This window comes from Ciconia boyciana, chromosome 4, assembly GCF_034638445.1.
Source record: "Ciconia boyciana chromosome 4, ASM3463844v1, whole genome shotgun sequence".
NCBI classification, from domain to species: Eukaryota; Metazoa; Chordata; class Aves; order Ciconiiformes; family Ciconiidae; genus Ciconia; species Ciconia boyciana.
In genome coordinates this window covers 71821614-71833653 of record NC_132937.1, presented here as the reverse complement: position 1 = coordinate 71833653, position 12040 = coordinate 71821614, and the positions used below count along the sequence as shown (strand labels likewise).

At 40.8% G+C, this 12040-nt stretch overlaps 1 protein-coding gene across 3 annotated transcripts in view; it reads left to right on the top strand.

The window, feature by feature from the left end:
* Nucleotides 1-12040, top strand: part of HOOK3 (hook microtubule tethering protein 3) — a 98184-nt gene that overhangs the window by 249 nt on the left and 85895 nt on the right. The gene's annotated exons all lie outside the window — the stretch shown is intronic.

Below are 12040 nucleotides of genomic sequence, written 5' to 3'. Positions count from 1 at the left end.
CCGCCCGCAGCTGGGCCGCTTGGCGGGGACACGGCTCCGCGCTCCTCCCCCCGCCCCCCACCCCCCCCGGCCCTGCTCCGGCGGGAGAGAGGGGCCTCGCCCCGCCTCCCCAGCCCCTGCCCGGGCCGCGCCCTGGCTCTCGGGCCGGCTCCAGCCCGGCCGGGGTCGGCGGAGCCCTGGCGGACCTGCCCCGCCTCGTCTAGTCGCGGCGGGGCAGGCCGCCTGGGGGCTGCCCGGGGCGGGGGCCTCCGCCGCCTTAGCTCAGCCCCCGCGGCGGGGGAACAAAGGAACCGGCGCCCCGCGGCGCCGCGACCGGGACGGGGGGGGCCCGCGGCCTGCGCCGGCGCGGCCGGGGGAAGCGCGCCCAGGTGCTCCCCCGGCCCCCCGTCGTGCGCCCGGGCTTGGTGTTGCCCGTAGCTTTGATCTTTCCCCCGCCACCCGCGCCCTTCCTGGCCTGGCGGCGGTGTGTCAGTGCCGCGTTTTTCTAACCTGCCGGCTGCGCTCGGCAGGCTTTCGGACCAGAAACTTTATTTTCGTCTCTTTCTTTCTCTGTGTTTTTAAGTAGTTCTTGAGCCTCGAGAGACAAAATTCACCTGTGAAGTCGAAGATAATACAGTATCAACCTAAGAATTACCTTTTCCTTTTTTAATGTTTGGAGCTTGGTCCACAAACATCTTCAGGTTGTGCTGTCATTCACTGAGCAGCCAAAATGTAGTGGACATTGAACCTGGGTTTGCAGTTACTCTGTAATTTGAGCAGTGACTGTAACATAGCCATGAAACTTGTATTTCTGTAGCAGCTGATTTATTGGTTACCTGTTTGGAACCACTGGATTTGGTTTTGGGGCTGGGGTTTTTTTTTTTCCCCTCCATAAGCAAAATCGCCAGGGAAATACCTGCTATATGAAACTCTCAAGTACAACTGATTGTTGAAGAGAAACAGAGATTTTCTCTTTCAGATGTTTAGTCTGTGCAAGGCCAGAGCTGGCTAAACCTGTGATAGTGATGAGTAAGTTACTGGGGAATGACAGGTTAGGTTTCTCTGTGAAAGTCAAAAGGGGATGAGCAAGGGAAATTCAGTGATTGTTAGAGGTGCGCAGGTGGCCTAGGAAAGTACAGAAGGTGGAGGTTTTGGGGAAGAGTGTGCCCCAGTGCTTCATACAGGTCTGGAATAAGTAACCCAGTTTCTCTTTCCTTCACATTCCTGCCAGTCTTCGCATCTTTGTTGCGGTTGGCCACTTTTCCTGCTTTTGGCTTCCCATGCTTGCTTTTTCAGGTGTTGGGAATGAAAGTCCTCTTACAGATAGAATTCATGAGGAAGTCGATGCCTGTGAATCCTGGCAAAGAAAGGCTGAGTGAGAGACTCAGTGCTAGGAGAAAGAGGAAGGTTTACTGGGGAGTGATGGAGGAAGATCTGTTGCTATATGGTGCTAGTTTCCCTGTGTTTTTGTTTTAGTTGTTTTAGATATGCTCCTCTTGCGTTCTCTGGCAGTAAAGCAGTTGTGCCAATGTGAGGAGCATAAGCTTGAAAGCTTACCTAGCAAGTGGTTGCAGTCCCAATGCGTTCCTAACTCCCCAGATTTCCAGATAACCAACAGCCATTTCCTTTGCATGTAAGACTGCTGTACTTGAAACATGTAAGATGCTGCGGAATGAATGAGATTGAATTTTCTCTTGTATGGTATTGGCCTGTTAAGAGTGATTTGAACTGTTGATCCTACCCATTATCCAATCACAGGTTGGACAAAATTGTTAATGACTTGAAAATATTTTGTTGAAGTATAGCATCTGTGCAGAAGCCTGTGTCAAGTCTGAAAAGACTTCAAAACTAACAATATTCTAATATTCTGTTACATAAGTGTGCTGTTCAAATTTGATTTTGAGGTGTTAATATTTCAATAAAGTTTTTTTAAAAACTTCATATGGTTAAGGTGTTTGCTAGCTAGTGAGGGAGATCACAAAATGCAGAGTCATAAGGCAGTGACTACCTCCCTGTTCCCCAAAAGAATTCTTTGTACAGCCAAATATAGTACAAACCAGGGGTTTATATGTGTTTGAAAGGATTGTTTTATCAACTTCTGAACATGTTGAAATGCAGTGGAAGTTGGATTAGTCTTGATAGAAAATAAAATCAGAATCACTGGTTCTTGTTTGTGGAGATGAAGAGGGCAACTGTATCTATATGGAGTCTATTCAGTGTTAGTGAAATTCTCCGCTGATTTTCTTGGATTAAACGAAAAAATAGTGGAAAGAACTAGTGATTTGTTTGTTTGTTTTTCCTTGCCACATTTGAGGTTGAAGGTTGAGGCAATTGATTTGTTGAGTGGCAAACTTTACTGTTACCCTTGAAAATAATTTGCACTTTCTTAGAAAAGCTAAACCATTGAAAAAAATTACCTTGGCACAAGAAGCTGTCCTGGAAAAGTAGGCATAAAAATGGAAAGCTTAGAGAGAGAAATTACAGCAACAGAAAAAGTCCTGTGGCATTGACCATCTGTAGGAATTGTTACTCATCATATGGTCATGTTTGAGCAGTAGTTAGTATTTATAATCTTTGGTCCTGAAACTGTACCTATCTAGTGGAGTCTTATCCTGTCTATAGTAATGCTCCATGAAGATCCTTTTACATTTCTAACCTTCGCACCTCCTCAGATATTGAGCAGATCAAGAAACTAGCTGCATCTTTTTCATTAGCAGAAATATTAGTAAATCCTTCTTAAACAGCATTAGAATTAGTCAACACGTTTCTTAGATGAATAAGTGGAGTTAACGGGTTATTTTTAAAATTCTGGTATTTTTGTGTGAATGTGGCTTTGAAACAGACTTAGTAAAAAAAAAAAAAAGAAGAAAGGTGGTTTCAGTTTATTCCAGGATACAAGAAACTTGCAAAAGAGACAATGAAGTTTTTTAGTCCTCAGTGAAACTGGCTGTATAAACAAGATATGTTTTTTGCCTGGCTTTCTCTCAAGTCCCATGATGATTCTTGGGAAACTGTTCAATAAGATGGGAGACTAGAGCTGTCTTAATTGCAGTTTATGCATACCTGGGATGGCCAGTCTTTTCCATTATGCCAGAGAACCTGACTGTTCTTAAGAACTGGTTTAACCTCCCAGATTGCTTGCTTCACATTCATATAGAAGTACTTGAACTGGTTTGTCTGTGTTTTAAGTAGAGTAGATAAGGCTTTCCACAAGTCTGAGAACCTGTTCAGCCTAAACTGAATGTTTGCTCGGGTGGATGTAGGGTGAGATGAAACTGCTCCTCCCTCTGCCAACTCGTGGTTTTAATGAATGAGAATATCCCTCAAGCCTTTTACCTTGCATGCCTGCAATTTCTATTCTGGTATCTTTAAGACGGAGCAAACTGCTCACCTGTGAATATGTTTTGTTTTATTCTTTAATATTTCACCAACACCCCCATTTTTGGTGTTACGCTCTAGCTTGGGGTTTAATTCTCAGTTTTTTTACCTCTTAGACAGCATTGTCAAATGGGTTCCTGAATCGTTTTTTTTCAGGATTTTAAACAGCTGAGAGAACTTTTGCTTCCTACCACTTTAGCAGGTGACCGTGATGTTATTTTGAGGCAGCCAGGGTAGTAGCAACTTGAGTGAAACTGAGTGAAGGACTGGAGCCCAACTACTGATATCTCAAAGTTGTTATTTATACTTTAGCAGTGTTTGCAGCCTACTGTAATTGCAGAACTATTAATCTACCAAAAATCTCCCAGAAGCCTCTTCTGAGACTATTCTAGGCACTGTGGTATAGTTATCCAAGCTGCACTGCAGCCAAAGCAGTTTAGAAAAATGTGGCTGTGAGGTAAACCTGCAATGATACTGAAATTGTTTCAGCATATCTAATAGATTCACAACATCTTTTCTGTTTAAAACTTATGACTGGTTCACATATGAACACATGGATTTTTTTTTTTCTTTGTGTGTAGTGTCAGGAGTGCTTTTAACTCAGATACATCACTGAGTTGTTTCTTAAAACATGGAGAGCTGTCAAACGTGCATGTGGCAGTTACACTTTAATATGTCTATGTGAAATCAGTGTGATGGCTACAGGCTTTTGCTATGTAAGCTGAGAAATTTTATTTTTTAACATAGAACTAAGATGTGATACTGAAAAGATTGCTTAACATTGGTATGTAAACAGCAGGATTCCTCAAAGAGGTCACTGCTGTCTGGTTATAAGTAGCAGATTGCTGTGGGGATGTCATGAACTTTCTTTCCTTCATTATGATAACTATCTCTTATTTTGCTATGTGCTGTCTCCACCGAGCTGCATCTTGCCTGCTTTCTTCCTCTTCCAACCCTCAAGGCCAAATATAGTTTCTGTGGTAGACATGCCAAAACTTTTATGATAAGTGAGAATTTTGTAAGCACTGTACAAGACCTCTGTCTTGGCATGCCCCATTTTAAGAGCACTAGGCCATTTATGTAGTATCAGTCCTTTGACCTTGCTCCTTTCCAGCTGAAAAATCTTCTCAGTATAGTGTATCTGTCTTCTCCGTGGTGGCCTATCCCCAACTGGAAGGATTTGCCTGTGTTAGTTTGAAATACAGAGACCATGTGAGCAAGTGTAGAAACAGATTTTGATTCCTCAGGAAGGCTGCTTGTAAATGCTTTGTAGGTACCCTTTTCAGAGAGGATCAAATCTGCTGGAATTTACTAGGAAAGCTGTGTTTTCTCCTATTGTCCAGTTACATCCTTTTTAGACTATGCTGTTCTTGATCCTTGTGCATCTATGGTTTTAAGTACTCTTCTGGTTTTTTGTAGGTACAAAGATTGTGGGAGACTTGCTAAGCCTGTTTAAACTCTTTCTTCTTTCAATCCCTGATCATTGACCACAAAGTTGTAGGGTTTCATTTTCTTCTGATGATATCATTGCATCAGCATCTCTTACCTCTTGAAGAAAACATCAAATTTCAGGAGTAGTTGATTGTGCTGGTGATGACAGCGGGTCAAGAAGATAGTTGTTTGAATTTGTTGCTGTTCAGACAGAGGGAAAAAAACACTGAGCTTGCCAGCAGTCGTGGAGCATGGGTTGAGGTATCTGACAGATCACAGCTCTTGTATGTGCTGTGCCAGAGCAATCTTTTTTATTTTTTATGACCTCTCACTAAGATGCTAAAGAATTTGTTGCTCCACCCTTTTAGGGGTAGTTGTCTAACAGTGATATTCTGAGCGTATCACTCATTATGTTTGAAGGATGTAGGGTGTCTAGCACTATTATTAGGTTATAGGGTTTTTTTTTACCTATTGCTGACAGGTCAAGCAGAGGCAGAAGACCTTCTCTTAAAGATTGTGTTGTAGAGCAAGTGATGTAAGGCTGAGAATATATGAATATGATAATTAAAGTTAATAAAGTACAGTTTGTATGTATTTCTCCCCACCCATCTTTTAAGTCAACAGCAGGAAGGAAGGCTGAACACAGAATCTGGAGGTGCAGACATTATTCTTCTTATGTGCATTTTGACACAGTGTTAGATTTTCATTCTTTGGGGCTTTGTCCCAAATTCTGCTTTTTCAATTTACTGAAGAGCTGCTTTCTGAAGAGCTACTCTATAGCAGTGGTACATTTATAACAATTGGTAGTTCTCTGAAGAGCAAATACATTTAGATGTGATTCAATATGTGCTCAATTTCAGCTCCCAGTTCTGCCCCCTCATTTTTTTTTTTGGGGGGGGGGGGAGGGCGGATTGCAAGATGTTGCTTTGAGAAGAAGGATTTTACTGCTGAGAACTGTGAACCTTAAAACAGTATAAAAGAAACAACTTTTCTGTTAGCTTGTTCATCTCAAGGTGGGAGGTGAGGAGAGAAACCTGTTTCTATCTTCTTTTTGAAATACTTAAACAGCTATTTCAAAGAGATGAAGTCAATTTGTGAATTTTGCACAATTATCTTTGTCTTTCTTAATGTGAGACCATTTTGAGGCTCTTGAACTGGAAGATAATATTCTGACATTCTATTCTTCCTGGACCATCAACAGTCTTTGCTGCAATGTATTTGAATTCTGTAGAGCAATTGCAGACTTTCAAATTGTGGAGCAGGGGAGGGAGAAGAGGAGGGGGCCAAGCCTCAGTTGTGCTTGCTGCTATCTGCTTTCTTGGCTGAGCTGAGGACTCTTGAGTACTGTGATAGTTTGGAAAGACTTAACTAACTTCTGTTTGCCTCCAGATTCAGAGCTTAAGTCCAGGGTTGCTTAATCAATTGAATTTGCAAGTCCTAGTCATTAATTAAAAAAACCCCACAAGCAGAGGTTATTGTCCACACAGCAACTAACACTAGGACAAGGTTAAGACAGGAATGCGTGGCTGAAAGTGAGGGGAAGAGGGTAGTAGTGTCCTTGTGGCTTCTGTTGCCAACAGCCTGGCAGGTCCTGCCACACAGGAAAGGGAAAGGGATTAACTCCTTCCCCAGCCTACTGGTAGTGGTTTCCTGCCCTGCAGAGTATGCATGTGCTGTTTTCCTGGCTGCCTTACATTGCCATATGTGACTTAGTCATTCCTATGAGTTACTTAGTGCTTCTCTTTTGGGGCAATGAACAAGAGACAGCACGGAAAGGAGGAGGAAAGTTTTGGTGGAGGGAAAAGCTCTGTAAGGTTAAAGACGGGGGGAGTCCAGCCAGCACTCCACTCCAGCATGTCGCAGGCAAAAGCTTCTGAATGAATACAAAACTGGAGTTGTGTTTCAGTGGACTAGCTGGGGCCACAAAGGGATGGCAGCTTTTCAAAAGGGGCACACAGGAAATGTTTTTGGAGTGGTGCATGTAGTGGAGCAAGTATTGCACAAAAAGATGCATTGTAAATCTGATGATAATGTGCTTCAGCCCTAGAATTCGTAGGGCTCTTTCATGCCATTTAGCTGCAAGCTTCTTTGCAAGTGTACACTACACTGGAAGTGTAGTGCTTTGTGTCCTCTGTGGAAGTCCTTTTGACTGTTTGGACCTAAATCTCTCACGGTAGCTAAGTTTAGATACTTAAGCTAAACAAGTGGGTATTCACACCCCATATGATGTATGTTTTGGGGGCATTAGATCTGGGAAATTAGCATCCCTGTTTTATTTGTTGCAGAGTTGAAAAGTATTACATGGGTTATAGCCTTTCCTACTTTCCTGGATTATGCAAGATGAACTTTTGAGTGAACTTGCTTGCCATGACAACAAGGTATCCATAGTTTTACTTCAGGGTGGGAATAAGTAGAAATAAGTCTGTGTTTAACTGCAACAGAGTTTATGGTTGTTTTATCAGCTCTACTGTCCCTTTGGTGGTTAGGAAAAAAAACCAGCAGGACTTGATCACTCTGTCATGGTTTAGCTGATTTTATTTTATGGACAATGCCAAAAGATGGTAGCCTGTTCCATGGTGGCTCCTGCCTTTCTTAAGGAATCATGGAATTTGGTCAGCCTCTGAAAAATCTTGTTCTGCATATCTACACAGTCTCCATGAAGTTCAGGAAAATGTTTGTTGAAATACAAGTCCTGGAAATGGAGAAGACTTGAGCTGCAAGATATGCTAAATTTAGTGGTGTGCTATACATCTGTGTTACCAGTTCTAGAATCTGCTAAGTCTGAAATTTCTTAGCCTGATGAAAACTTACTGCCAACTCCCTCTGAATCCTGACTTTTAGCTGCTCAGTCTTTCTTACTCTTGTGATCCTGTGAAAGACTGTTTCCACACTGATCAGAAAGTTTGTGCGGATGATATTTCAGTAGAACTTAGTGCTCTTGGATTTATCTTCTGTGCCTTTGGGGGAGAGTTCTTTATTCCGCCTGTCAATAGAGACAGTACTTTTCATCTAAATTATAGCTGCAAGAGGGTGGAGTTGTGGGCTTTAAATAGTTATTCTTTTTCTGTATTTTGCAAGGGGAAAGCTGTCTTCTATGTTCACCTTTGTTGTTGTTGTTGTTTAAGTAATATTAGAAATATGTATAAATTTGGACTACAAGTATGCAATGTTTTTCTGGCTAACCACTAGCCAAGAAGTTAATGGACTTTGCTTTCCCTTATGCCATCAAATACAAGCTATGCCTTGCTGCCTGTCCTTTATCTTAGTATGGATCAATTTAGGCACATTTGCCTGGTGCTATTCAGGTTTCTAGTAGCCTAGCAGTCTTCATTCAGGATAAAAAGAATTTTGCTCTTTTGTTCATTGAGCACAGTTCTGCTATTTGTATTTAACACCTAATTTTAGAGAACAGTTCCATTATCCTCCTTTGGTGAAACTTCATGCATCCCAGTTCTATGGGTTTTGTTATCATCTAAGGTTCTGTGAGTCAAAGAGTGCTGAAGACAGAAGATATCCTACACTTCCTATGTTTAGTGTGACATCACTTTAATTATGTTATTTTGTCAGCTCTGGGTAGTGGAAATTTTTGCACTCTGATCAGCAGAGGAAACCAGTGGTTCACCTCCTGTAAGCCCTGCCATTTGTGTTTTCTTCCATGAGAAGATGTTTGTAGTCTTAAAAGGCACTTTTTTGGTGCCTTTTAAGTGCCTTTGGTGCCTTTTGGTGCCTTTAAAGTTCATTGGTGCTTGGTGGAGTGCGAACGTATGTATTCTATAAATGTGACTGTACTGAGGTAATGTTTGGCAGTTTTTCACTTCTTAATAGCTTGTATTTTGAGAAGAATAAGCATAAATAGTAAATATTACTTTTAAATAAAACATGATTAAGTAGATGAAAGCTTGGAAAGAACTGTTTGTTTACAGTGCTGTGTTTGGCCTTCGTGTTATGTATCATATTTTCATTTAATCTTCATCACAAATGTTGTGTAGTATTCTTTTTCATCAGCTGCCTCATCTGGCTTTCACCTGAAAACAGGAGTACATTCATTTTCTCCCCAGGAGTTGGTAGATTAGCTTGTCTTCTCATGGATGTTTCTGAAATGGTTAAATCAAACACCATTCAGACTTGAGACTCTGTTCATTGTATCTTAGTAATGTGTCATACTTGAAAACTTCAGTTAGCAATTTAGTGGCGATGCCAAGATACTGCAGTAATAAGTGGTTTATGCTGTCATGGCTGTCTCATCTCACGGTCCTTTAGTAAGTAAGCTTTAGTCAAGGTATCTCTTCGACTTTCTGCACTGTTTCTGCAAAGGAAATATTTAATCTTTGGAAAACTTAAACTATGAATGAAATATTTGAATTGAGATCTTTCATGGCTTTGGCCTGTTCAGGTATTTTGGGGTCGAGCAGAGTATATATAACATGAGAAGGAAATTAATAAAAATAATGTTCAGCTCCATGTCCCTGAAAGAATCCCCACCCTGGCCAGTAATCTAAAGACCTTGCAATTTCATTGTTTGGCTAATTGAGTGCCTAACATTATGGCTGGATTGCAAAGTAACTCCTGAGATTTTAATAAGGAAAGTCTGACAACCTAAAAATCAGTGAAAAGAGCTGGAAATTCAAATCCTGGAATAAAACTGTTGCTTGTTGGAGAGCCTGGATCCCTTTGTTTGTTTCATGCAGCCTGCTGCTGTCTTGGAAAGCATGAAAAAATAGCTTATGGCATGACTATCCAAGCAGAAGATAGCAGTGCTTCCAACTGGGAGGAGAAGAATGGGTGAAGAAACCTTAAAGTTGTCTAGAAGCACAGGATCTGTTTTTAAGATAGGAATCCAATTATCATTATGACAGGTCTGGCTCAATACAAGAATTTGTCACCTGAGGAAGAACAATGTTCTGTATCACATAATTAGCTTATGATCCTGAAAAAAATTAATGGTCTGATTTCCTCCAGGCATTGAAGCTGAGTGAAATTTGTTTTAGTGGGATTTTTGCAGATCTCATAGGTAATATTGGGCAAATGTATGAGGACAGAAGTATCCAACCCTCCTTAATCTTCTCTGCCAGTTTGCTCTTTCAAGTGTTCTTGCTAATGGCTTGAGTAGTGATTCGCATCCAACCCAGTGAGGCTGGTTCCTTTCTTGTGCTTACTCCTTTAGCCACTTCTCCCTGTCTTAGCTGTGTGATCTGTTTCTTCTGTGGTGATACAGTATTGTTCTAGGCTCTACATGGCAGCTAGTTGTAGGCTTGCATAGTCGGTTCCAAAAATGTAGGGAAATAATGGGTAAATAATTCTAAAGGATCATTTATAGGTTGGGGAGTACTTTGCTCTGGTAAGTAACTAATTGGAAACTGGGCATTACCTTTTGTTGTGTTTGCGTGTAAGGTAACCAGTCACACAGTGTTTTATGTACTAAGAACCTCTAATAAAGATTTCAGGTATTATTACAAAAGAATACATAAAAGGTCTATTACGCAACTGCACCAGCAATGAAAACCAAGGTATGTAGATAATCACTGTGCAAAGAGCATGTCTTTCATTAACTCCTAGTGTTGAGAAGGGAAGGGTGCTGGAGAGCTTTTTTTGTCTTTGGGGGGGAAGGGGGTTGGGTTTTTTGTTTGTTTGTTGTTGTTGTGTGGTTTGTTTGTTTTTAACTTTTTTTTGTTTTCCTTCAGCTTCATGGGATGCTAGATTCCCCATCACTACTCTTATCCTGGGCTTCAGCTACTGTGTTTGAGAACTGAATGTTTGCCCAGTTCTCTGACTGTCATATCAAGATATGGATATGGTTGGCTTTCTGGGCTGCGAGCACACATTGCCAGCTCATGTCCAGCTTTTCATCCACCAGTACCCCCAAGTCCTTCTGCAGGGCTGCTCTCAATCCCTTCATCCCCCAGCCTGTGTTGATAACCAGGGGTTGCCCTGGTATCACCCTGTATTGACCCAGGTGCATGACTTCACACTTGGCCTTGTTGAACCTCATGACGTTCACATGGGCCCACTTCTTGAGCTTGTCCAGGTCCCTCTGAATGACATCCTGTCCCTCAAGCATGATGTTAAGGCTCCATATAGTGGTACAAGAAGTGGGGGAAAAAAAAAAATTGTAACTGGGAATGGGAATGAATTTACAGCTTTGGGGATCTAACAATGGGGACAGTATTGCAAATGCTCAAGAAGTAGGAGCAGTTCCAGCAGGATGAGAGAGGTCTTCCAGGAGGAAACACATTACAATGCACAGGAAGGACAGTGTTTTAACAGCTGTTATTAAACAGCTGTTTAGAGGCACACATAAAAAGTATTTGCTTCTTTGTCTGCACAGTGAGACTCTGCTTCTGCATTGCCACATTCTTATCATTCTTCTCCCTTCTGGAAAATGGACTCTACTGTTTCTTAGAGTGGTTAAGCATTTTGTGGAACTATCTGAGAATGGTATAGGAGTTTAACTTTGACATAAATTTGTAAAGCTGTTTTATGTAGGGTTTTTTTAAGAAAATTTGTTACTTTCATATCTGAAGGCTATGAAAAGGATATAGCTCCTTTGTTTTAAGAGCTGAATAAACGTTTTGTAGCATAAATTTGACACCTTAATTGAAATATTGTGCTGTGTATTCCTCTCCTATGCAAGCAAAGACATTTATTACAAAATTTAAATGTATGTGAAGAAACAAGTAATATAATTAGTTTTAGTCTTTCTTTCTGTTCTTTGTCATCTAACTGTGAAAAGCATTATTGTCTTCAGTGGCAATCTTGCATGTGTGACTGTGAGGAAAAAAGAGTTCAGACTGGTTACCTGAGCCTTAATGACAGTTTTGACCTTTTCTTGTGTATAAAGTATTGGTGAAGTATGATGATAAAATTAGTTACAAAACAGCAGGGAGTATGCATCTTGTTTTTCTGTGTTGTGGAAATAGGCTTAGCAACCTTTCTTCTTCCATCAGTGTAGTGGTATATCCTACGTACACTTTTATTTAGTCAAGGAGGTGTTTCATATATCAAGATACAAAATGAATTTTTAAAAAACTGATTAGTTTGAAGTGTGCTTGAAGACCTCCTTAATGTCAGTATTGCTTATTAGAAAAGAGCATTTCACTTTGTCTATTTTTGAAAAATCATAATAGTAGTAGTTCTTAAGTGATTTTTTTATTTGCTATTGTGCAGCAAAATGATTTAAATTTTCATTATTTAAAGGTACAATATGCAAAATTAGAATCAAGTTTTCATTGTCTATGCTTGAGAATTTTATCCT